Genomic DNA, 22,438 nt, shown 5'->3' with positions numbered 1-22,438 from the left:
TCCTCTAGAGCTGTGCTCGGGCATTATATTGTTAAGAGCTCTTAAGTCTATTGAAGTTGTTTGTCTTTACAATGTTGTTTGTTCAATATTCAGTGTTGTTAGCATACGAATTGTTCTGATTCTACTCATTTTGTTAATCAGTTTATAAAAGTCTTCAAAATTATTCTTTTTTATCACAATGATTTTACAATGTAAATTGTTTTCCTGATTCCGCTCCCTTCACTCTGCATCAGTTCATACAGGTCTTTCCATGTCTCTTTGAAATCATGCATTTCCACCTTTTTTACAGGACAGTAGAACATCATCGCATTCAAAGACCATACTTAGTTCAGTCCTTCCCCAGTTGATGAGCACCCCCTTCACTTCTAGCTTTTTGCCAGCAAAAAAAAGTTGCCATAAATATTTGAGTACCTGAGGGGCTTTGTCCTCTTCTTTGATCTTTTTGGGGTATAAGTCTAGCAGTAGTATGTAGCTGGGTCAAAGTCAGTTACTTTCTGAGTGTACTTCCCAGTTGCTTTCCAGAATGGTTGAACCCATCTACAAGTCTGCTAACAGTGTATCAGTGTGCTCATATTCCCTCAGTTCCTGAAATATGTGTCACTTTTATTTTTTGTCCTATTTAGCAATCTGACAGGTGTGAGGTGGAACCTCAGAAGCATTTTAATTTGGATTTCATTGATTATTAGTGATGTGGGGAATTTTTTCTTATGCCCATAGATAGCCTGGGTTTCTTCTCTCAAGAACTGTCTGATTATATCTTTAGAACATATATTAGTGGGGGAATGGCTCTTACACTTACAATTTAAATCAGTTCCTTATATATTTTGGAAATGGGACTTTTATCAGAGAAATTTGCTGCAATTTTTTTCCAGTTTGTTCTTTCCCTTTTCAATCTTAGCTTTATTGGATTTTTTTATAAAACCTTTTTAATTTTGTGTAATCAAATTATCCATTTTATCTTCCATGATATTCTTTATCCCTCATTTGGTTATGAATTTTTCTTTTAGCCAAAGATCTGACAGATATTGTTTTTTCATGTTTCTATAATTTGTTTATGATGTGACCTTTTATATTTAGGTGGCATATCCATTTGGAGCTTATCTTGGCTTAAGTGTGAGGTGTTGGTCAAAATCGAATTTCTCCCATATTGCTGTCCAATTTTCCCAACATTTTCTATGACATAGCTTTTATTTCTGCAGTTGATGTCTTTGTATTTATCGATCACTAGCCTACTAAGTTTGTTTGCTTCTGTATATTGTGTTGCTAATCTGTTCCACTTATTGATCTGTTTTTTAAACCATCATCAAATTGTTTTTAGAATTACTGCTTTGCAGTATCGTTTGAGATCTGGTACTACTTAGGACTCCTTTGTTCCCATTTTTTTCATTATTTCCCTTGAGATTCTTAATCTTTTTTGTAGCCATTCTGTGATTTTTTTCTAGTTCTATAAAGTAATCCTGTGGTAGTTGTAAACTAAGGCAGCACTGCCATTTTTATTATATTGATTTGTCCTATCAATAAACAATATTTTCCCAATTATTTTGTAAATAATGGTTTGAAGTTGTATTTATATAGTTCCTGTGTGTATCTTGGTATTTAGACTACCAAGTATTTAATATACATTCCGTAATTATTTTAAATGAAACTTCTCTATCTCTTCCTACTGGTTTTTACTGGCATTATATAAAAATGCTTATAATTTATATGGGTTTATTTTATATCTTACAATTCTGATGAATTTATCAACTATTTCAATTAATTTTAGTTTACTTTCCAGGTCTCTTTAAGTCTATTTTCTGCAAAAAGTGATAATATTGTTTTTTACTTACCTATGCCTATTCTCTCAATTTCTTTTTCATGTCATTGCTATAGATGGCATTTCTAGTACCATGGCTAATAGAAAAGATGACAATGAATATCCTTGTGTCACCCCTGATTTCATTGGAAAGGATTCTAGTTTATTCCCACTACATATAATGGTAGTTCTTGATTTTAAATGTATACTATTTATGTTCTTAAAGGAAAGGTTCATTTATTCCTATCTTTACTATTTTTTTTAGCAGAGATGGGTGCTGTATTTTGTTAAAAAAAGTTTTACTCTTTGTACTTGTATTTTCAGCTCTTAACACAGTGTCTGGCACATAGCAATTGATTAATAACTTGTTTATTGATTGTCATTGAGAGAGCTGCTGTTGAACTGGGATCTTTTGTTACTCTGGTCTTTGACATTACTTTATGCTGGATAATTCTACTTGTTGGATACCTCTGCTGCATTGCTCTCTGGGACCATTAGTTGGTCTTCAGGTACAGTATGGATTATACCCCACAAGGATAGGGGTCTACCAGTAATTTAGCTTCTAACTTTGGGAATTATGCTAGCTCTTTTGTGATGTAGAGCCATCAAGTCTCACCCAGCCAGGTAGCTAGTCTAATCCTTGTTGTTGCTCAGTCATTTTTCAGTTATATTCAACTTTTTGTGATCCTATTTGGAGTTTTCTTGGCAGATTCTGAAGTGGTCTGCCATTTCCTTCTCCAGCTCATTTTACAGATAAGGAACTGAGGCAAACAGGATGAAGTGACTTGCCAAGGCTCACAAGCTAGTAAATATCTGTATGATATTTAGGTATTTTTTAATTCTTAAAAAATTCTCTGTCTCTTTTTACGTAATTCATTTCTCAGTTTTACTATTATAGTAGTTACAGCCAGAAATTTTCTTTTTATTCCTATTAACTCTGGCCCTGGTAAATAATTCCCAGGGGTATAACTTTGTAAAACTCCAAAGGAGTTGGGTAAAGCTATGGTAAGAAGACTCTTTGCTATCTTCTATCATGCCCCTTGAATTTCACGCAACTCAGAGGGATTAGGTTTAGGATTAATAAACCAAGGGGGAGAATAAAAGAAAATCTGAGGGAGGGAGGGAGTAAGTGAGAATTCCATACTTGACAACGGAATTGGCATACAAGAATGATCTTCATTACAAATGCACTGAAAATGGTCAAAAAGGAAATGATCAAGTTGTATCACTCCCAAGCTAGCACTTTTCAATAAATAAGAGAGCAAAAGAATTGAATCTTAGAATTTTTGTATTCAAAGAAATGATAACAATAGCATTTATTGGTTGCCTCTAACTCTCTTGGCTTTGTGGCCATGTTCCTATGAACTTTTCACCCAGGCAAATCCCTATGCCCCTGTGGCTCCCTTCTTCCACTGATGAGTTCCTTCAAGAAGCTCTACTTTGAGGAATGACCCAGGTCAGCTACCCTTTATCCCTTTCCCAGCTCTGCTTCTGACCCTCTAGATTTCTCTACCATGCCTCAGTTGCCTTCTGACCATGGAAGTTCCCTCATTCCCTGTGGCCTTTTTAAAGTCAAGTAAACAAACATTTATTAAGTTTTTACTATGTGCAAAGTTTCTGCTTCTGATTTCAGATTTCTGCACTATGCTCCAATACTGATACCTCCCTCCCTCCCTTCCCATCTCAACTTTAGCTAAAAGACAAGGGGGTAAAGTAAGAGGTAGTATGTAGAGGGAGAAGATCAAGATTCATAGCTTAGCTCTGAAACTTAGCAGCTATTGTGATTATACACAAGCCATTTAGGCTGAGATTCAGTTTGCCTTCCTGTTAAATTACACATCCACAAAGTTCTCCATAAGGTTCTATTCTTTTCTATAGTGCCAATTTTAAATAGATTTTATTCTCCAGGACAAGAGTTACATTTCCACTTGTTTACAGTACTGATAAAGGGCGATGTTCACTTCTCTCCCTCTGCACACATTCAAGTATTCAGAATGCCCAGATTTACACAGTAGCTTAAATGTTACTTTTAAACTGCTACTGCCTTAGCTACAAATTTGAGTCCTTCAATTTTTGGAAAGCTGCATGGAATCCTCTTTCTTCTGTTGTGTTTAGTCGACCTCTTCAATGGTGGTTCCAGAAGAAGCACCTGCAGATGGGGCTGCTCCACCCCCTGAGAACCCACCAGGCATGCCTCCTGGCATGCCCCCTGCACAGTGGTACAGCTTAGTAATGATAGGGTTGTAGACCTTCTGCAATTTTTTCTGCTGATGCTTAAATTCTTCCTTCTCAGCAGTCTGGTTCTTATCCAGCCAGTTGATAATTTCATTACATTTGTCAAAGATCTTCTGTTTGTCTTCATCCCCAATCTTACCTTGCAGTTTTTTATCCTCTACTGTGGCCTTCATGTTGAAAGCGTAAGATTCAAGAGTATTCTTGAAGACACCTTGTCTCTGTGCTTCTCATCCTCAGCCTTGTATTTCTCAGCCTCCTGGACCATGTGCTCAATGTTTTCTTTGCTCAGACGTCCTTTGTCATTGGTAATGGTGATCTAGTTCTCCTTGTCTGTACTCTTATGCACAGCAGAAACACTGAGGGTGACATTTGTATCATTGTCAAATGTTACTTCAATCTGAGGAATACCCCTGGGTGTTGGGGGAATTCCTGTGAGCTCAAATCTGCCAAGCAGGTTGTTATCCTTTGTCATTGCTCTCTCACCTTCATAAACCTGAATAAGCACACCAGGCTGGTTGTCTGAATAGGTGGTAAAGGTCTGTGTCTGTTTGATGGGGATGGTGGTATTACATTTGATCAGAACAGTCATAACTCCACCAGTAGTTTCAATTCCAAGGGAAAGAGGAGTGACATCCAACAGCAGCAAGTCCTGCACATTCTCAGATTTATGTCCAGACAAAATGGCACCATAAGCAACAGCCTCATCAGGACTGATACTCTTGTTGAGCTCCTTGCCATTGAAGAAGTCTTTCAGAAGCTTCTGGATTCCCACCAGGATGATGTCATGAATCTATGATTTCTCCAGCTTGGCATCTCTCAAGTCCTTATCCACAGAAGAGATCAGCATTCAGCTCTTTTAAATGGGCTTGGCTGATTGATGTATAGAAGCAGACACCTGCATAGAAGGAATCAATCTCAATACTGGGCTTAGTACTGGAAGAGAGGGCACCCTTTGCATGTTCTCACCGATATCCTTCTTGTGCTTGTGGATGCCATTTTCAGTTGTAAGAATGGAAACATCAAAAGTATCACCTCCAAGGTCAAAGATCAACACATTCTCTCCACACCAACCTTTCTGTCCAAGGCATAAGCAATAGCAGCAGCAGCTGGCTCACTGATGATTTGGAGCACACTAAGACCGGTGATGGTTCTAGCATCTTTGGGGGTCTGAGGTTGGGAATCGTTGAAACATGCTGGTACTGGACCTTAGGCCTGCCTGTGTCATTTACCACCATAAAAGGCCAATGCTTCATGTCTAACAGTACAACTGCACCATCAAATCTGTGACCAATCAGACGTTTGGCATGAAAAACTGTGTTGGTGGGGTTCATTGCAACTTGATTCTTTGCAGCATCACTGATTAAACGTTCTGTGTCAGTGAAGGCAACGAAGCTTGGGGTGGTCCTGTTTCCTCGGTCATTAGGGATGATCTCCACTTTCCTGTGTTGGAAGACTCCCACAGAGAAGTCAGTAGTGCCAAGATCAATGCCAACTGCAGGTCCCTTCAACATGGATGCTGGGGAATTGGGGGTCATAGTAGACCACTGTGGAGAAAGAAGGACTGCTGCTACACTGAGTAGACCTCATAAAGTCCTGTTCTAATGACTCATCATGATATGGAGGCAAAATTGGATTTTTGTAAACAGTGCCAGTGGAATACAAATGGTCTTAGTAACAGACTGAGTTTGTTTTCCCAGGATCAACCAAGCTAAATACAAAAAGGTTCAGCAGAAGTAGGTCGGGAATAAGTTATGAATGCTTCAGCCATAGAAATACATGAAATAAAGAAAATAAAAATGCCCCTCAGTTTCATGTGGCCCCTTTTGATTTTGGTGGCAGAGTGGCAGCAAAGGGAATAATATATGCCAAGAACTAGGATTTTTAGAGCAAATCTAAGTTTAAACTGAGTTTTTGGTACTATAAATAAGTACCAAAGTAAATAAATAAATAAGTAAATAAATAAATAAATAAGATCCTTGTCCAATAATCAATAAGTGCACATACTACTGAAGGGACTAAATCCTGTAAATTGTGATGTGATAACCAAGCACTGCTAAGTGCATTAAGAAAGACAAAAGATAGTCCTTGCCTCCAAGGAGCTCACAATCTAATGAGGGAGCCAACAAGCAAACAAATAGGTATAAACAAGCTATTTATACAACAAATAGGAAATAATCAACAAAAAAAAACGTACTAGAATTAAGAGAGATTAGGAAAGACTTCCTTTAGAAGGTGAGATTTTAATTGGGACTTCATAGAAGTCAGAGATGTGTAAGGAGAGCATTCTAGGAATAGGGGACAACCACAGACAATGCCTGTAGCTGAGAGATGGAGTATCTTTTTTTTTTGGAACAATCAGGGGACCTGTGTCCTTGGATCAAAAGTACATGGCATGGAGTAAGCTGTAAGAATATTGGAAAGATAAGGGGTGGCTAGGATATGATGGGCTTTGAATGCTAAAGGGAGGATTCTGTATTTGATCCTTGAAGTGATACAGAGCCCTTGGAGTTTACTGAGTGGGTGGGTGGGGGGGGTGAGGTGGATGGACTTGAACTTGACAAAGACTAACAAACATGAACATTTCCATAAAGAAAGAACAGACAGGGGACTGTATATGAAACCAAGAATCTCATTACATATAGCATTTTTATAATCATACATGTAATTCAGCATATTAAGTTAAAAGCTATCTCACTTTCCTATGTTACCATCCGAACTTCCTTCTAATAACTTCACAAATTTTCATTAAATGCTTCATTGTTACACTTTAGAGTCATTTCTCCTTTTTCTTCTGATGAGTCTATCACTAAATTCAGTCTCCACTCATCTTTTCCGCCTCTAAAATGCTTCCTCAAAACAAGTTAGCATGGTCAAAAAAAGGATACCAATCATGTCCAAAAATGTTTGTCTCATTTTGCACCTCTATTCTATAATATTTTTCTTTCTATTCCCCTTTCAGTAATCACCAGGAATCTATCATATCTAATTTTACTCAAATTCTGTTCATATCCTTATTCTTCTTTTTCATCTTTTTTCTTAGAAGTATCTAGGTCTAAAAGGAATATCTTGAGGTCTCCAACTATTATGATTTTTGATGTTTATTTCTCATTACCACTTAATATTTCTCTAGTACTTAGATGCTGTCATAAGGTACACATATATTAGGTATTGATGTTATTTCATTATTTATGGTTCATTTAAATATAAGGCAGTTTTCCTAATTATCTCTTTTAATCATCTCTACGGCTGCTTTGTCTGCAATCATGATGGCAACCTCTGATTTTTTTCAATGTTCACTGAGGGCATAACAAATTGTGTTCCAGTCCATGTTAACTTTATGCAAAATTTTAATTTCAAGTGTGTTTCTTGTTAACAATATACTATTGAACTCTGCTTTGTTATCCATTCTACTACTATTTCCTGTTTTACAAGCCAGTTCATTTCAGTCATATTCATGGTTATGTTTGTTCACTGTGTAATTTTCTCCATTATACCCTCTTATATTTGCTCCTCTCATTAGTGAAATATTAAAGAAGATTCATTGAATTTGATGGCTTCTAAGGTCCATTCCAGTTATTCTTTAATGACTCTCTTAAATGTTTTTCTTATAAACAACATATTGTTAGGTTATACTTTCTATTCCATTCTGCTATCCAGCTTCCTCCATTATAGGTGAGTTCAACTCAGTCACATTTACATTAAAACTGTTCATCACATATTTCACTCTATCATATCTATTTATACTTCATCTTCTCTTTATAGAGGAGCTGTGGTGGCAAAAGAGAAGGAATGTGATCAACACTAGTGACCTGAAAATGAAGTGATCTACTTCCACTCCATAGTCTCTCTTCTCTTCACCCAGATCCTGATCACTGATTTTTATGCCTTTTCTTTTCAATCCCCCTTTGAAAATCTACCTACCTTAACTAAAGGCTGTTTTGCTTGTGACAATCCCTTTGTGGACTATAGCCTCCCTCAAAACTCTTTGCCTTTCCCTATCCCTACCTATTTACTTTAATGTAGAGAAAAATTGTTCGTCTGTATGTGTGTTATATCCTCCTTGGTCTCATTCACATAAGAGTGAGGTTCATGTGATGCTCCCTCATCCACCATTTTCTCTTTCCTCTATGAACCCACTCCTATACAGCCCAATTATACAACACAGTAAGTTTCACCCCCTTCCTTATACCTTCCCTATTGTATGTATACTTCTTCATTCCTCTTAAGAACAGCAAACAGAACAAAATCACTCCGAATCTGTTTCTTTATGTTGCTTAATTACCTTTGTGACTGACTGGATATGATTAGAAGTTTCTGATAACTGTTTAATCCTTTCCAATTGCTCAAATGTATTTACTTTTCTAGGTTACTCTTGATTCCTACTTTTGTGAATCAAAAATTTTACTGAGCTCTAGTATTTATCTATTTTATTTTACAACTTAATAGTATTTTGCTTTTTTCTAATTACATATAAAGACAGTTTTCAACATTCACTTTTATAAGATTTTGAGTTCCAAATTTTTTTCTCCTTCCCTCTCCTCCCTAAGATGGCAAGCAATCTGATATAGGTTATACATGTATAATCATATTAAACATATTTCCACCTCAGTTAGGTTGTGAAAGAATAATCTGAACAAAACAGAATAAACACATGAGCTCTAGTATATTAACAGGAATGCTTGAAAGTCCTTCATTACATATTCCCCCTGTATAATTATACTCCCTCTTGAAGAATTAATTATTCTTGGTTGTAAGCCATTATCTTTTGCCTTTGGGTACATTTTATTCCAAGATTTTCTCTTTAGTGTGTTTGCTGCCATGTCTTGTGTGATGCTTTTTGATTCCTTGGCACATGAGTTTTTCCTTCATAACTGACTGAAATATTTTTTATTCATCTTGAAACTGGATTTTCTCTAGGACATTCCTGGAAGTTCTCATTTTGGGCTTTGTTCATTTTTTAAAATTTTATTCTGAATTTAATAAAATAAATTTAATAAATTTAATTTAATAAAGTAAATTTAATAAATTATTTATTAATAATAATTTAATTAATAATAAAATAAAATGGGGAGTTCCATATACATAGTAAACCAAAAAAGGATTGTACAAGAAACTGCAGATATCTATTATATAAAAATTATTTAAAAAAATATACATATAATATATGTTTAACCTATAGCTTTCAAAATTGTCTTGCCTTGTCTGTCCTTCTCTCTGAACCTTCCTTCTGTTCTTTTCTCTGACTTAAAAAAAAGATGCCTCAATTACACTTTTTTCTTTTGATTTTGTTTTTTGGCTGATCCTTCCTTGTTCTCTATCACTCTCCCACACACACCATATGGGGGGGGGGAGAAGGATAGGGGAGGAAGTGAACCTTTTGTAAGAAATATGCATAGTCAAAGAAAATAAATTAACATATTAACTGTGTCTGAAAGTGTTTCTTATTTTTTCTCTTTAGTCCATCACTTCTCTCAAGAGGTGGACGGCCTGCTTCATCTTTATGTAATTCATCCATGTAACTGTAGTTAGTCATTGCATTGATCAGTGTCCTCAAGTCTTTAAAGGTTCTTTTCTTTATAATATTACTGCATAAATTATTCCCCTAGTTCTGCTCACTTCATAGAGATATTCATAGATTTCTGTGAAGCTGTCTATTTTTTTACAGCATGATAATATTCTATTTCATTCATTAGCATAGGTTGTTGAGCCATTTTTCAAGAGTTGGGTGCCCCTCAGTGTCCAATTCTTTGCTCTTATGAAAATTATTTAAAATATCTATCCATCCTTTTCCTCTTCGATTTCTTTAGGATATAGGCTAAGTAGTGCTATATTTTGGTTGAGCATGAACAGTTTAATGACTCCAGGGGCATAACTCCAAATTGATTCCCATAACGACTATATCAATTTACACTTTTACCAACCATATATTAGTATTCCTGTTTTCCTACAGTTCATCCAACAATTGTCATTTACTTTTTTATCATCTTTGTCATTACGATGGGTGGGAAATGGTAGGATTTCTTTCATCTTTGTTAATATGATGGTGTGAAATAGTGAGATTTCTTTCCAGAGATAGCCAGTAGATTGTTTCTATTTTTATTTGCACTAGGGCTAGTAAATATGGGCAATTTTCATTTATAATTTTTGAAATATGGTATCCAAAGAGTCCGATGAGTCCTAAATTACATCCCCTTAACCATTTTCCAGTTGTTTATTTTTGATAATTTGATAATAGGCACCCTAAATTTTCCTCTATTTTTTCAATACTGTATTTTAATTTTGTTCCAATGTTTTTTATCTCATTGAATCAATCTGTTCTATTTAATCTATTCTAATTTTGTGGAGTTCACTAATTGGTTAGGGTTTTCTATTTTCTATTTGGTTCTAGTCAATTTATTCTCTGAACAATTCTTTCCTCCGGTGCTCTTACTTCAATTATAATTTCATTTTTAAAATGTCTTCCTTAATTTTTCTAGTATTATAGTAATCCTTAAGGCTTTTAAAAAGATTTCTGAGGATCTTCTTAGAATTATTGTGGAGTTGCTCATCTTCTGGGCCTACCTCTTGTATGTCTTTTGACTCTTGATATTTTCTACTTAATTACTACTAAATTTTCCTCATTTTCTCTTCCCAGCTTCCCTGGATTACTTTAGTACAACAGTCAAAATTCCACCTGAAAGAGCCTTTTCTGGTCCCACTCAATGTGAATGCCTTCCTTCTGAGAGTACCTCTAATGTACCTTGCATATATCTTGTGTGTACATAATTCTCTGCCTGTTGTCTCCCCTAACAGAACATAAGCCACATGAAAGAAGGAACTATTTTTGCCTTTCTTTGCATCTCGAAAGTTTAGCATGGCACGTGGCACATAGTAATCACTTAACATACGTGAGTAGACTAACAAACTGATTCTTCTTCTGTTCAGTCATCTCATTCACCCCATTTCCTAACGTGACTTTTTCTACCATGGCCAATCTCTGCCCTTATTATACTCTAGGATTGGGTAATCAGGCCCTGTTTAGATCTTACCTGTCTTTTCTTGGTTCCTGCCACTTGCTTCCACCTTCTCTGATATATATATTCTCAAAGCACTGGCAGACTTCAATGTCCTTCATCATCTGTTGATGCTGTAGGCATATGTTACGTTGATCTGAATTTTTTTGTACCAACTTTCCTGACAGGATGCTTTCTAGCACTTGTCACTTCTAGATAACTGGCTTCTGTTCTGGATGTCTTCTTATAGTGCCTGACACAAAGTAAGCACATAATAAATGCTTTTTCATTCCTTTTTTGTTGTCATTGTCATTGTAAAGTCCTGGACTGGATGATGGTGCTTATTGACGTTTCTCTTTGGATTTCTTAATCATGATTCAATATGGTACCTTTTTAGATTGTTGCTGAAATGTACAAGAGATAAACTGAGATCCCCTATAACCTTTTGCACACAATTAGAAATAAAGTCTGGTCACCTCCTATTGCAATGACCGTGAAAGTTAATTGCAAAAAGATCACCATGAAAATAGCTGCATCTTGTATGAGATGCACATCTTGTATGAAATTAACAGCTGTTAGAGAAGATGAAGAGATGAAAACTTACAAAGACCTCATTTGGACCCTCCAAATTAAATCAACATATGTTACAGTACCTAGTGACTTGAATGTAAAGTTGATACTAGGTGAGGATGGTAATATGTCCACATATATATGTTGGAAAATATAGATCAGGATAGTCTAAAAGCTTACACAGAAGCCTACTCATTACTGGAAATGAAACTAAATACATTTTTACAGACTGGAACCTACTATACTGATGTTGTTATGATTCCCCTAACATTCTATGTAGAAACTACTACCTTGTTCATCAATAAGCACTTATGATGCACCTTCTGTAAGCCAGGCACTGTTGTAGGAACTACAGATTCTAAGACAAAAAGGAAATAGTCCCTGCTTTTAAGGCACTTGCTTACATTCTACTGGAGGGAATGTGTATGTAGATACGTAAGATACAAAATATACACCACAGAAATACATTCTAATTGAGGGATATTAGTATCTGGGGGACTATGAAAGGCTTTATGAAGGTGGTCACTGGAGGGAGTTTTAAAGGAAAACACTTGAAAGGGCAGAGGGAAGGGAGTGCACTCAAGGAATGGAAGACAGCTAGTGCAAAAACACAAAGAAGGGAGATGAAGTGGTGTGTTCAAGGAATAGAAAAAAGGCCAGTCTAGTTGGATCACAAAGTGTCAGGTAAGGGGAAGGGAGAGTAATGTAAAACCAAGTTACATGGGTATATTTTGATCAGGTAATGAAGGAAAGACCTAAAAATCCAAAGGACGTTATAATAGAGGCCTAAAGGTAAAAGGTGGTCATTGGATTTTATGGAGATTGGAAGTGACATGGTCACAATGGAAAGTTACTACTCCATAAGAAATTAGAAGATGGACAGTTTCAGAAGAAACTGAGACCTTTATGAAGCGATTTAGAGTGAAGTGAATAAAACTAACAAAACGATTTATACAACAATATTATAAAGAAAAACATTTTTCAGAAACACTTTACAACTATGATCAATGGAGTAACAACCCACGAGTCCAGGAGATTGAAGCATGCTATTCACCTCAAAGAAGTTACAGAATTAAATTGCCAAATAGGACATAAAGTCTTGGACATTGCCTATGTGGGAAGTTGTTGTGTTTGATTATACATATTCATCATGAAGTTTTTCTTTTTTATTGTTTAAAAGGGGGAAGGAGTGAGAGAATATAAATACTTGTTAATCATAAAAATAATAAAATTAAATTTTTTTTGGGGGGGGAGAGGGGCAATACAAGCTCCTACTAAGCATATCTATTTGTTTTTTAGTATAAGAAAGCATTTGATTTAGTAGAGCAAAACACTACCTTAAAAGCTCTCCTCCAACAAGGCATTGTCCCATGCCCATGTAGCAATCTTTGTATAATTAGCAATACTCCTTCAAGGCTTCAAATAGCTACAAAGATCCTGGGAAGACAGGCTACTTCCTCCTTCTCTTCTTGTTCTCAAAAATTTCTGTTGTACTGGGACACACCTGGCCCTCCAATTCTGATCTTGAGTTAACTTCCTTTGTTCCTAAGCTGGGACAAAAGGCAACTCCCAGGGTCCTTGAAGCCAACACAAGCATTAAGGGATGATTGCTAAACATACATCAAAATTATGCAAGCATCCTTGAGAGGTGTAAGAGATATAATCTTTTTTTTAAATATCTGACAATTAGTATCAGATGAGGAAAAAACAGGGAGACATAGCTCACTAGAGATGATCACTACTGTTATGGAGGAGATTCTACAAAGAGTTCAAGTTTAAGAGAGATTCCCTATAGATGTCAAGGTCCTCCAGATGTTCTTGTTTACAGATGGCATTGTGCCAACTGCAACAAGCCCTGAAACACTGCAGGGCCTCCTGGATGAGATTCATGATCTTGCAAAAGAATGTGGCCTAAGTATCCACACAGGAAAAACTAAATGAATAAAGAATGCATATTGTCCAGACTATAAAATGAAATTAGCTATACAACCTCTATAGCACATGTCCATCTGGATAGCTAAATCAATATCTTGAACCAGTACGGCACTGGGCCCAGAATTAAGATTTGGGGGGATTATCTTCATAAAAATGCAACATTCTTTTAATCACCCCAAGCTTCTTCCAGAAATAAAAAGTCTTTTTAGGACCAATATTAAACCAGTATTGTATGGTTGTAAATCATGGAACACTACAGGTTCTGAAGAATTAAAAATTACTGTTACTCAAAGGGCAACAGAAAGATGTATGGTAGGTATAAACAAGCAATAATATCACACCAAGACATATTACAAGCAAGGAACTCTGAAGAACTGGTGTAAATAATGTTACCAATGAAAAGTATGATCAAAGAAGAAAAGGCAAGAAATAGACTAAATGATCTTCTCAGTATCAGTAGCAAATAAGGACAGCCTCAAGCACATTAGATTGACCCCATGCAGCAAACTTAGGATAGGACATGGAAAAGAGTCACAGAGAATGAAGGTCTACAGATGGGACAGGATTTAAATCACTGAAGGTCATATCCAATTCATAGAGATCATACATCCATGAGGTGCTTTGAGCACCTACCTCACGGGGCTATTTGGAGGAAAGCACTTTGTAAACCCTTAAGTACTATATAAATGTGAGTTATTATTATTACTTACACAGAAGAAGAGATAAAACAAAAGCTCATTTGGGCTCATGAAGTTTTCAGCAAATCTGTTGGGCATATGTTACATTAAAATGCATTGTAGAGTAGCATCTTCTTAAGGAATAAACTACATCATTTAAATAACTCCATTTTCTCTTGGAAATTCATCATGGAGAGTTTATCAGTACAATAGGCATCCTCAAAAGTATAACTTATTTTGAAACAAGTTAAACTACAGAAAGAGTAAAAGCTTTTAGGAGTGGCTATTGTTTGAAACTCTACATAACATGGTCTTGCTGTAAAAGGGAGTAAATTAACTTACGTATTTAATTTCCCAGGAAGATGGATCTAAACATATCTTAATACACCAGGTTCTCAAAAGCGAGGAGGAAAGAAGGCAGAATGTAATTAGTTATTACTTGCTGGCACTTCTCACTTTCAGGCTTGTCTGGGATGCTGGACAACAAATGCTTATTTTTTTACATGTTGGACTAGATGGACATGGGCATGATTTCCAACTCAATGATTCTGAGATTTTGTGATACCTGCACATTCATTTTTTTTCTATTTTACCATCAGATATCAGCGAGACTTCTTAAATCTTCTGTTTAAATCGCAACCTACAGCTCATCTTTTTGAACAAGGAGATTTTACAGCCCTGGCCCCCTTCACAACCAACAACCCAGCCAATTTGGACCCTACGGTGCTTCTCATAATCATTCCATTCCTTCCAGCCATACAGCAATCACACTAGGCCAGACCCTCACTGCCTTCCCTTGAACATTTGAAAAAGTCTCATCAGTTTACCTGCCTCCAGTCATTTCCCTTTCTAATTCATCTTCCATCAAATTGATATTCTTAAAAGACAGGTATAACTACACCACCCTCCTGCTCTAGAAACTTTAGGTGCTCTCAACTTTCTTTAGGATAGGGTTTGAAGAGGTTTCATCTTTAAAGCCTATTAAAAGTGAATGCTAAAATAGTTTAAAAGAAATATCTGTTCAAAGATTTTCATAGCAGCAATATCTATAATAACAAAGAAGGCCAAGAAACATCTTAAGTGTCTAAAAAGAGGAAAATTGTTAAATAAATTATCATAATATAATGGAAGATTATAATGAAATTAAGAACTACAGATATGAGGAATACACAGAATTCAGGAAAGACCTTTCTGAAATAATGCTAGTTCTAGGGATGCAAAGGCAACCAATCTTTCCAAGCTTATGTGTACTATTTCCCCTTGAATAGTTTACAAAACAGCCAAACTGACTTACTTGCTATTATTCCTACACAACCTTCTGTCTCCTTGTACTTTTACATTGCCCATGCTCCATGCCAGGGATTCTCTCCCTCCTCCTCAGCATCCCAGGTGCCCTTCAAAGCTCACTTACCTCAGGTGCCACCCCCTATAGAAAGTCTTTTTTTAATCCTCTTAATTTCGAGTCCTCTCTCTTCTTCTGGAAATTATTTTGTAGCTACTATTCTATATTTTGTATTTACTTTTCTGTACAAATATTCTCCCCCTTCCCCCAACTAAAGAGAATGTAAGCTTTTTGAGGGGAGAGACTCTTTAGATTTTGGTCTTTGTTATCTCCTAACTTGAGCATAATGCCTGGCAAATAATGGAGACTTACTAAATGCTTGTTGAATTTAATTGACTAATACATGGTGTGAATGAAAGTATATATGGATGGATGGATGGATGGATGAATGAAAATTCATTTACTATGCACTGGTTCTGTGGTGAGCACTTTGCTAAGCCCTGAGGATACAAATATAAGCAATGAAGACAGTCCTTGACCTCAAGTAGTTTATATTCTAAAAGTGAAAGAAAACATATAGGAGAGTAAGAGGATCAAATGAGAAAATGGTTATAAAGCTCTGTGTCAATATTAAAATATTATAATGTTATTATTATAATTCCTTCTGCCTCTGAACTGTAGGATTAATCATTCAAATATTAATAAGTTGTTACTCAAGAGTTCAAGGAAACTAGGTTTTGATCTATCTTAGGTTAGTTATTTTAAATGGAGTTTTTTAATCCTCTAGTTCAGGGACTCTGAAGCATTTTGTGTCATGGTCCTTTTTGGTGTTCTGATAAAGCCTTCTCAGATCCCTTCTCAGAGTCATGTTTAAGAAATTATACCTGAAGGAAACACTAAGTTTCAGTTAGAGGTTAATGAAAATGAAGATGTAATTTTTCCCATCCAGGTTCACAGATGCTCCTCCATTTATTCTTAGATCCCTCAGGGGTCCATGGGTCCCAGGTTAAGATGGCCTATGGTTGGTTAGTTAGAACAGAGAGCAAATAAATCAAGGCAGGGGTGGACTGGCCACTATGAAGGGTACAAAAGGGTGTTCTACCCCCGGGAAACTGGAATCACTATGTTTTATTAATTGGGCAAAAAGAATAATCTCCCTCTGCTTAAACTGTTCTTTCTCTAATTAAGCGATGGAAATCAGGGAACTCAGAGAGGTTAAGACACTCGCTCAAGGTCACACAAGTAAGTGTCTAAGGCAGGATACAAATAGAGGTTTTCATGAACTATAATCCAGAGTCATATCCATTATACTACAACTGGAATCAATGAGTGGGCCTCTGCCTTTCAGGTGTACTGTAAAAGAATACAGGAAGAACCTATGATTTTATTGTGGGAAATACATCTATAAATGATAATGTTAAGAGTTACCCAAGGCTCAGACCAGTTCAGTGAGTTCCCTACAGTCACAGAGCTACACAGTGTCAAAGGCAGGATTTGAATTTAGGTCTGACTGGTTCCAAGTACAGCACTTTGGGTACCATGAGATACTGCCTCTTATGTGCCTTAAAAATACCACAGTTCGGCACTGCGAAAGAAGGGACTCACTGGAGCTCTCTAATAAATTCTGTCAGACCCCTCTAAAAAGTTAATCTGTGCAAATTTGAGAGAGTTAGAAGCCACCAGTAGACTGGGTGTGGCAAATTTCCAAGCCAGGAGAATCCACAGGGTCGGCAGGACAGATCTGTGGGCTGGGAGAGTGCCTGGCACACGGAACTGCACCAGACTACACCAGAATGGGAGCAACAGCAGAACTCAGCCAGTGAACCAGGCTTGGAGAGTTCTGGGCACACAAGGCTGGTGACGATCCCTAGGCCTCTCAGCCTAGAATGGGGGTCTGTCAGATCTATGGGAGACAGCAGCGCAGCACCTGTGGCCATGACAGCAACTACTCCTAAGGCTTGCAGACCACAGTCTAAAGGTTTAAAAGTCGCCTTCTTGAAGCCATGATGACCGAGTAAAACAGCTCTCATTGCTCCCTTCCTCACCCAGATAATACTCCCTTGGGAGAAACCCTGAAATAGAGGAGCCAGAAGTGGGGCTTCAGTAGCTAAACAGTGGGAATTCCTGAGCTCCAGGGTGGTAGAGCCAGCAAGCATCAACACCAGGAACCCAGGGGTGCCTTTGCACAGCCAGAGGAAGTGGCAGACACCAGCTCAGACAACTCCTAACAGCACCCATGCTGTAGCGCAGCCCTAGGGGAAGAAGAGACTTCCAGCATCCAGACCACCCCTCCCCCGACTCCTCACAAAACCCAGAGGCAACAGAAAACAAAACAAAGCCAGTAACCAGGCCCCCAGTTCCCAACACAAGAAGCACAACACAGAGCCCCATGTCTTCCAGAAGCAAAGATCCCACTTTTTTCCCTTTTTTTTCTCTTTTGTTTTTTGTTTTTTTGGTTTTGTTTCTTTTTTCTCCTGATTCATTCCATTGGTAATAATTCTTCTTTACAACTTGACTATTGTGTAAATAAGTTCAACGTGAAGTTATATGTAGAAGATATATCAGATTCCATGCTGTCTTGGGGAGGGAGTGGGGGGGGATTAAATCTGGAACTCAAAATTATGTGGAACTGAGCATTGTAAGCTAAAAATAAAATATCTTAATTATAAAAATTAAATATTATTGTACAGAGCTGGATAAAATAATAACAAAATTCATCTGGAAGAACAAAAGTTCTAGAATATCAAGGGAATTAGCGAAAAGAAATGCTAGGGAAGGTAGCCTATCCATATCAGATATTAAACTCTACTACAAAGCAGCAGTCATCAAAACGACTTGGTACTGGCTAAGAAACAGAGTGGTGGATCAGTGGAATAGGTTAGGTACAGAAGATGCAGTACTCAACGACTATAGCCATCTACTCATAAACCCAAAGAATCCAGCTTCTGGGCTAAGAATTCACTATTTCACAGAAACTGTTGGGAAAATTTGAAAATGGTATAGCAGAAACTGGGCATATACTAATATCTTACACCGTATACCAAAATAAAGTCAAAATGGGTTCATGATTTAGCTATAAAGGCTGATAATATGAGCAATTTAGGAGAGCAAGGAATAGTTTACCTGTCAGATTTATGGGAAAGGGAAGAATTCTTGATCCAACAAGAGAGATAGAGTGTTACAAAATACAAAGTGGATAATTTTGATTATGTTAAATTGAAAAGTTTTTATACAAACAAAGCCAATACAACAAAGATTACGAGAGAAGCAGAAAATTGGGAAAGAATCTTTACGACCAGTGTCTCTGATAAAGGCCTTATATCTAAAATACACAGGGAACTGAGCCAAATTTATAGGAATACAAGTCATTCCCCAATTGAGAAATGGTCAAAGGATATGAACAGGCAGTTTTCAGAGGAAGAAATTAAAGATATCTATAGGCATATGAAAAAATGCTCTAAATCATTATTGATTAGAGAAATGCAAATCAAAACAACTCTTAGGTACCACATCTCTCCTGTCAGATTGGCTAATATGACAAAACAGGAAAATGATAAATGCTGGAGAGGATGTGGGAAAATTGGAACACTGTTACATTGTTGGTAGAGTTGTGAACTGATCTAGCTATTCTGGAGAGCAATTCGGAACTATGCCCAAAGGGCTATAAAAATGTGCAAACCCTTTGACCCAGCAATACCACTTCTAGGGCTGTATCCCAAAGAGAACACACAAGTGGGAAATGGACCATTATGTATAAAAATATTTATAGCAGCTCTTTTTGTAAGTGCAAAGAATTCGAAATCAAGGGGATGCCCATCAATTGGGGAATGGCTAAACAAACTGTGGTATATGAATATAATGGAATACTATTGTGCTATAAGAAATGGGGAAGATACGGATTTCATTAAAACCTGGAAAGACCTATATAAACTGATGCTGAGTGAGAGGAGCAGAACCAGGAGATCATTATACACGATTACAGACACATGGTACCTGTGAGGACTAACTTTGATAGACTTGACTCCTCTCATCAACTCAAGGTTTAAAGACAGCTCAAAAAGACTCACGATGGAAAAAACTATGCACATCCAAAGAAAGAATTATGGAGTCTGAATGCAGACTGAGGCAAACTATTTGCTTTCTTTTTTCCTTTTTTTTGGTTTCGTTTCTTCTTTCTCGTGATTCATTCCATTGGTTATAATTCTTCTCTACAACTGGACTATTATGTAAATAATTCAATGTGAAGGTATATGTAGAACCTATATCAGATTACATGCTGTCTTGGGGGGGGGAGGAGAGGGAGGGAGGGAAAATTTGGAACCCTAAAACTTCTGAAACTGAGTGTTATAAACTAGAAATAAAAATAAATTTATAATTAAAAATAATACCAAGGTCACATTTGAGTCCCATTCTCCCCCTGGGTCAAAGTCATGGGCTAGATGTCCATGTGGGGCAATTATCTTTCCCTCTCTGTTCCATAGGTACAAATCGCAGAAACCCTGGTTACCTGGTCACAGACTTGTGCTGCAAGTCACTCAAGAGCCAAGAAAGGAAGTAGGTGAATTGGGGACCTCATTCCAACTGCCAAGGCCTGGTCACTAACTCCATCTTGGTATGTAGAGTAGAGAATGTCAGACCATGAAAAGGTACTAGCTGAAAATAATGCTGTGGAATTTCTAGAGGTATCTTTTCTCCTTTCACTGAACAGCTTTTGAATGGCAAGAAAAGTAAAAGCTTTAAAATGTCATTTCACAAGAAACCAGCAAAATAACAAGAGCTCTAACAGGACTAAAGTAAATGACAAAGAAACTGTCATTAACAATAGCTTTTGAACTCTGTAGGCATTCAGTGTAACAGGAAATGCTTCCCTTCTCACAGCACACGTTCCAAATCATTTTGATTTTTATACAAACAGTGTTTCTATTCAGAATCCTTTAAGAATATGTTTGAAACCCTTTCAGCTGCTCAGTTAAATCACTGCATTAAATTCATGATTCCTAATGACACGTTAGCATTTCCCTCTTCCCCTTCACATGCTGCCTATTTCTCTTGCTTCAAATTGAGCTGATGATCACTTAGCAGACCCAGCTGTAGAAATCCAGCTTCCCAGTGCCATCAGATGTTCTCATCAATTCGGCTAATTGACAAAGGGCTTAATAAATTTCTTGATTACAGTTGCAAACACATTGTTAAAAGAAACAAACTGAGCTGAAGTCTTTAAGGGAAATAAGACTTCCATTGCCTTTAGTGGAAGAAAACCTGACGCGGACTATCACTTCCAAGTATCAATGTCACTTGGACTGACATTAATCATTTAGAAGAAATTCTAAAGGGGTTCAAAGAGTAAAATTTAATGACCAAAACATCTTTTGCTTAAAATCCACAGGATTCTAAATTTTCTCTCCAGCACATTTGTCCCAAACTCATTGACTCAATAAATATTTATTGAGCAGCTACTACATACAAGGTACTGTGGCAAATTCAAAGGTGAGTCATACATAATTTTGCCCCACCCCCAAAGAGCTCACAGTTTAGTGGGGACACAAGACTTGTACAAACGTTCAATCCAGTAAATATTTAGCATTCTATTAATTCCTACTCTCAAATTTTCAATTTGGCATATAAGTGCCCTTGGGCTCTTGAAAGTTACACTTGTGTAGCACAAGCTCTGAAATATTCTACCGTTTTGGGAAGGCTTCAAGTATGGTTCCAGTGACTGAATCAACTATCCAAGGACCAACCTAGCCAAGTATACAGAGACTCATCATCAGTAAGTCGAACAGTAGATTAATTCTTTGGCCATGGAAACCCACAAAACAAGTACAAGTTTAAAGAATAACCATCAGTTCTTTACAATCCCTTCTGTTTCTACATTGATAATAGTGGTGTGGAAAAGATGAAGGCCCAAAGAATCGAACAGTTTCTAAAGCATATATAAACATTAACTCAATTGTAGATACTCCATATGTGAAATCTCTGTCCAATAACCATTCAACTGACCTCCTACTGGAACTAAATTAAGTCAATATTGACTGTTGTTATTGTTGTCCTTCATTTTCAAAGAGGATCCATGACATCTTTGGTGGATTTCTTGATTTGCGAGTGAACTGGATTTAAGGGATGCAGAATTGCACAAAGTCATCAGTCTTGCTCTCTTTTCCCAAGTCACTGAAGTCCAATGGCAAGACAAGTCAAACCAACTGGTGATGATCTGAGTGGCAGTGGAAGACCTTGGCATCTTTGATGTCTGAAGAAGCTCTAAGCATTCCACAGAGCCACCTTCACGGCCACTGGAACAAACTGTCCTCATCCACCCATTCCACTGGGAGAAGTCTTCATGTGTTTAGGGTAGACATCCCCTAATTCACTTATGAGTTTGAAATCTCTCTACCTTCAACCTAGTTTACCTAGTCCGCTGAGACAGTTTACTAGGGTGGGGCCACTGTGCATGCTACAGCTTACTGGAGACACAGGTGAGATATGGATGATGGGTGAACACCAAAGGTGGACAAGCAGCCCTGAAAAGGGCCGGGCAAGCCCTCATACTAGAAGTACTTGTCTTCCCTGAAAACCCCATACAATATCAATATTGATGTTCTCATGAAAAGGAAAAGTGGAGACAGAGAAGTTGAAGCTAAAGGAAATGAAGGCTCACAGTATCTCCCTGGATAGTGAAACTTGGGAATTAGCAAAAGTGGTTTCATCCTGTACTCAAAGACAAGAAAAAGTATTACTTCATGGGACACTTTGTCATTGTGTCTTGCAGTACTCACGACAGGTGTAAGCAAAAATACTACCATGAAGACAACTGCGACTTATATTCCGATGTATATTGTGGAGGATGAAGAAGTAGAAAAATCATAAACAGAGCCTAAAAATATCCAACAAACCATTTTAAAATCTATTTTGATAATTGGTGATATCAAAGCAGAAGTAGACACAAGGGAGGATG

The sequence above is a fragment of the Trichosurus vulpecula genome, chromosome X (genome assembly GCF_011100635.1).
Source record: "Trichosurus vulpecula isolate mTriVul1 chromosome X, mTriVul1.pri, whole genome shotgun sequence".
In the NCBI taxonomy this organism is placed as follows: domain Eukaryota; kingdom Metazoa; phylum Chordata; class Mammalia; order Diprotodontia; family Phalangeridae; genus Trichosurus; species Trichosurus vulpecula.
The sequence above is the reverse complement of the archived record's forward strand: the minus strand, read 5'-3'. Positions refer to the sequence as shown.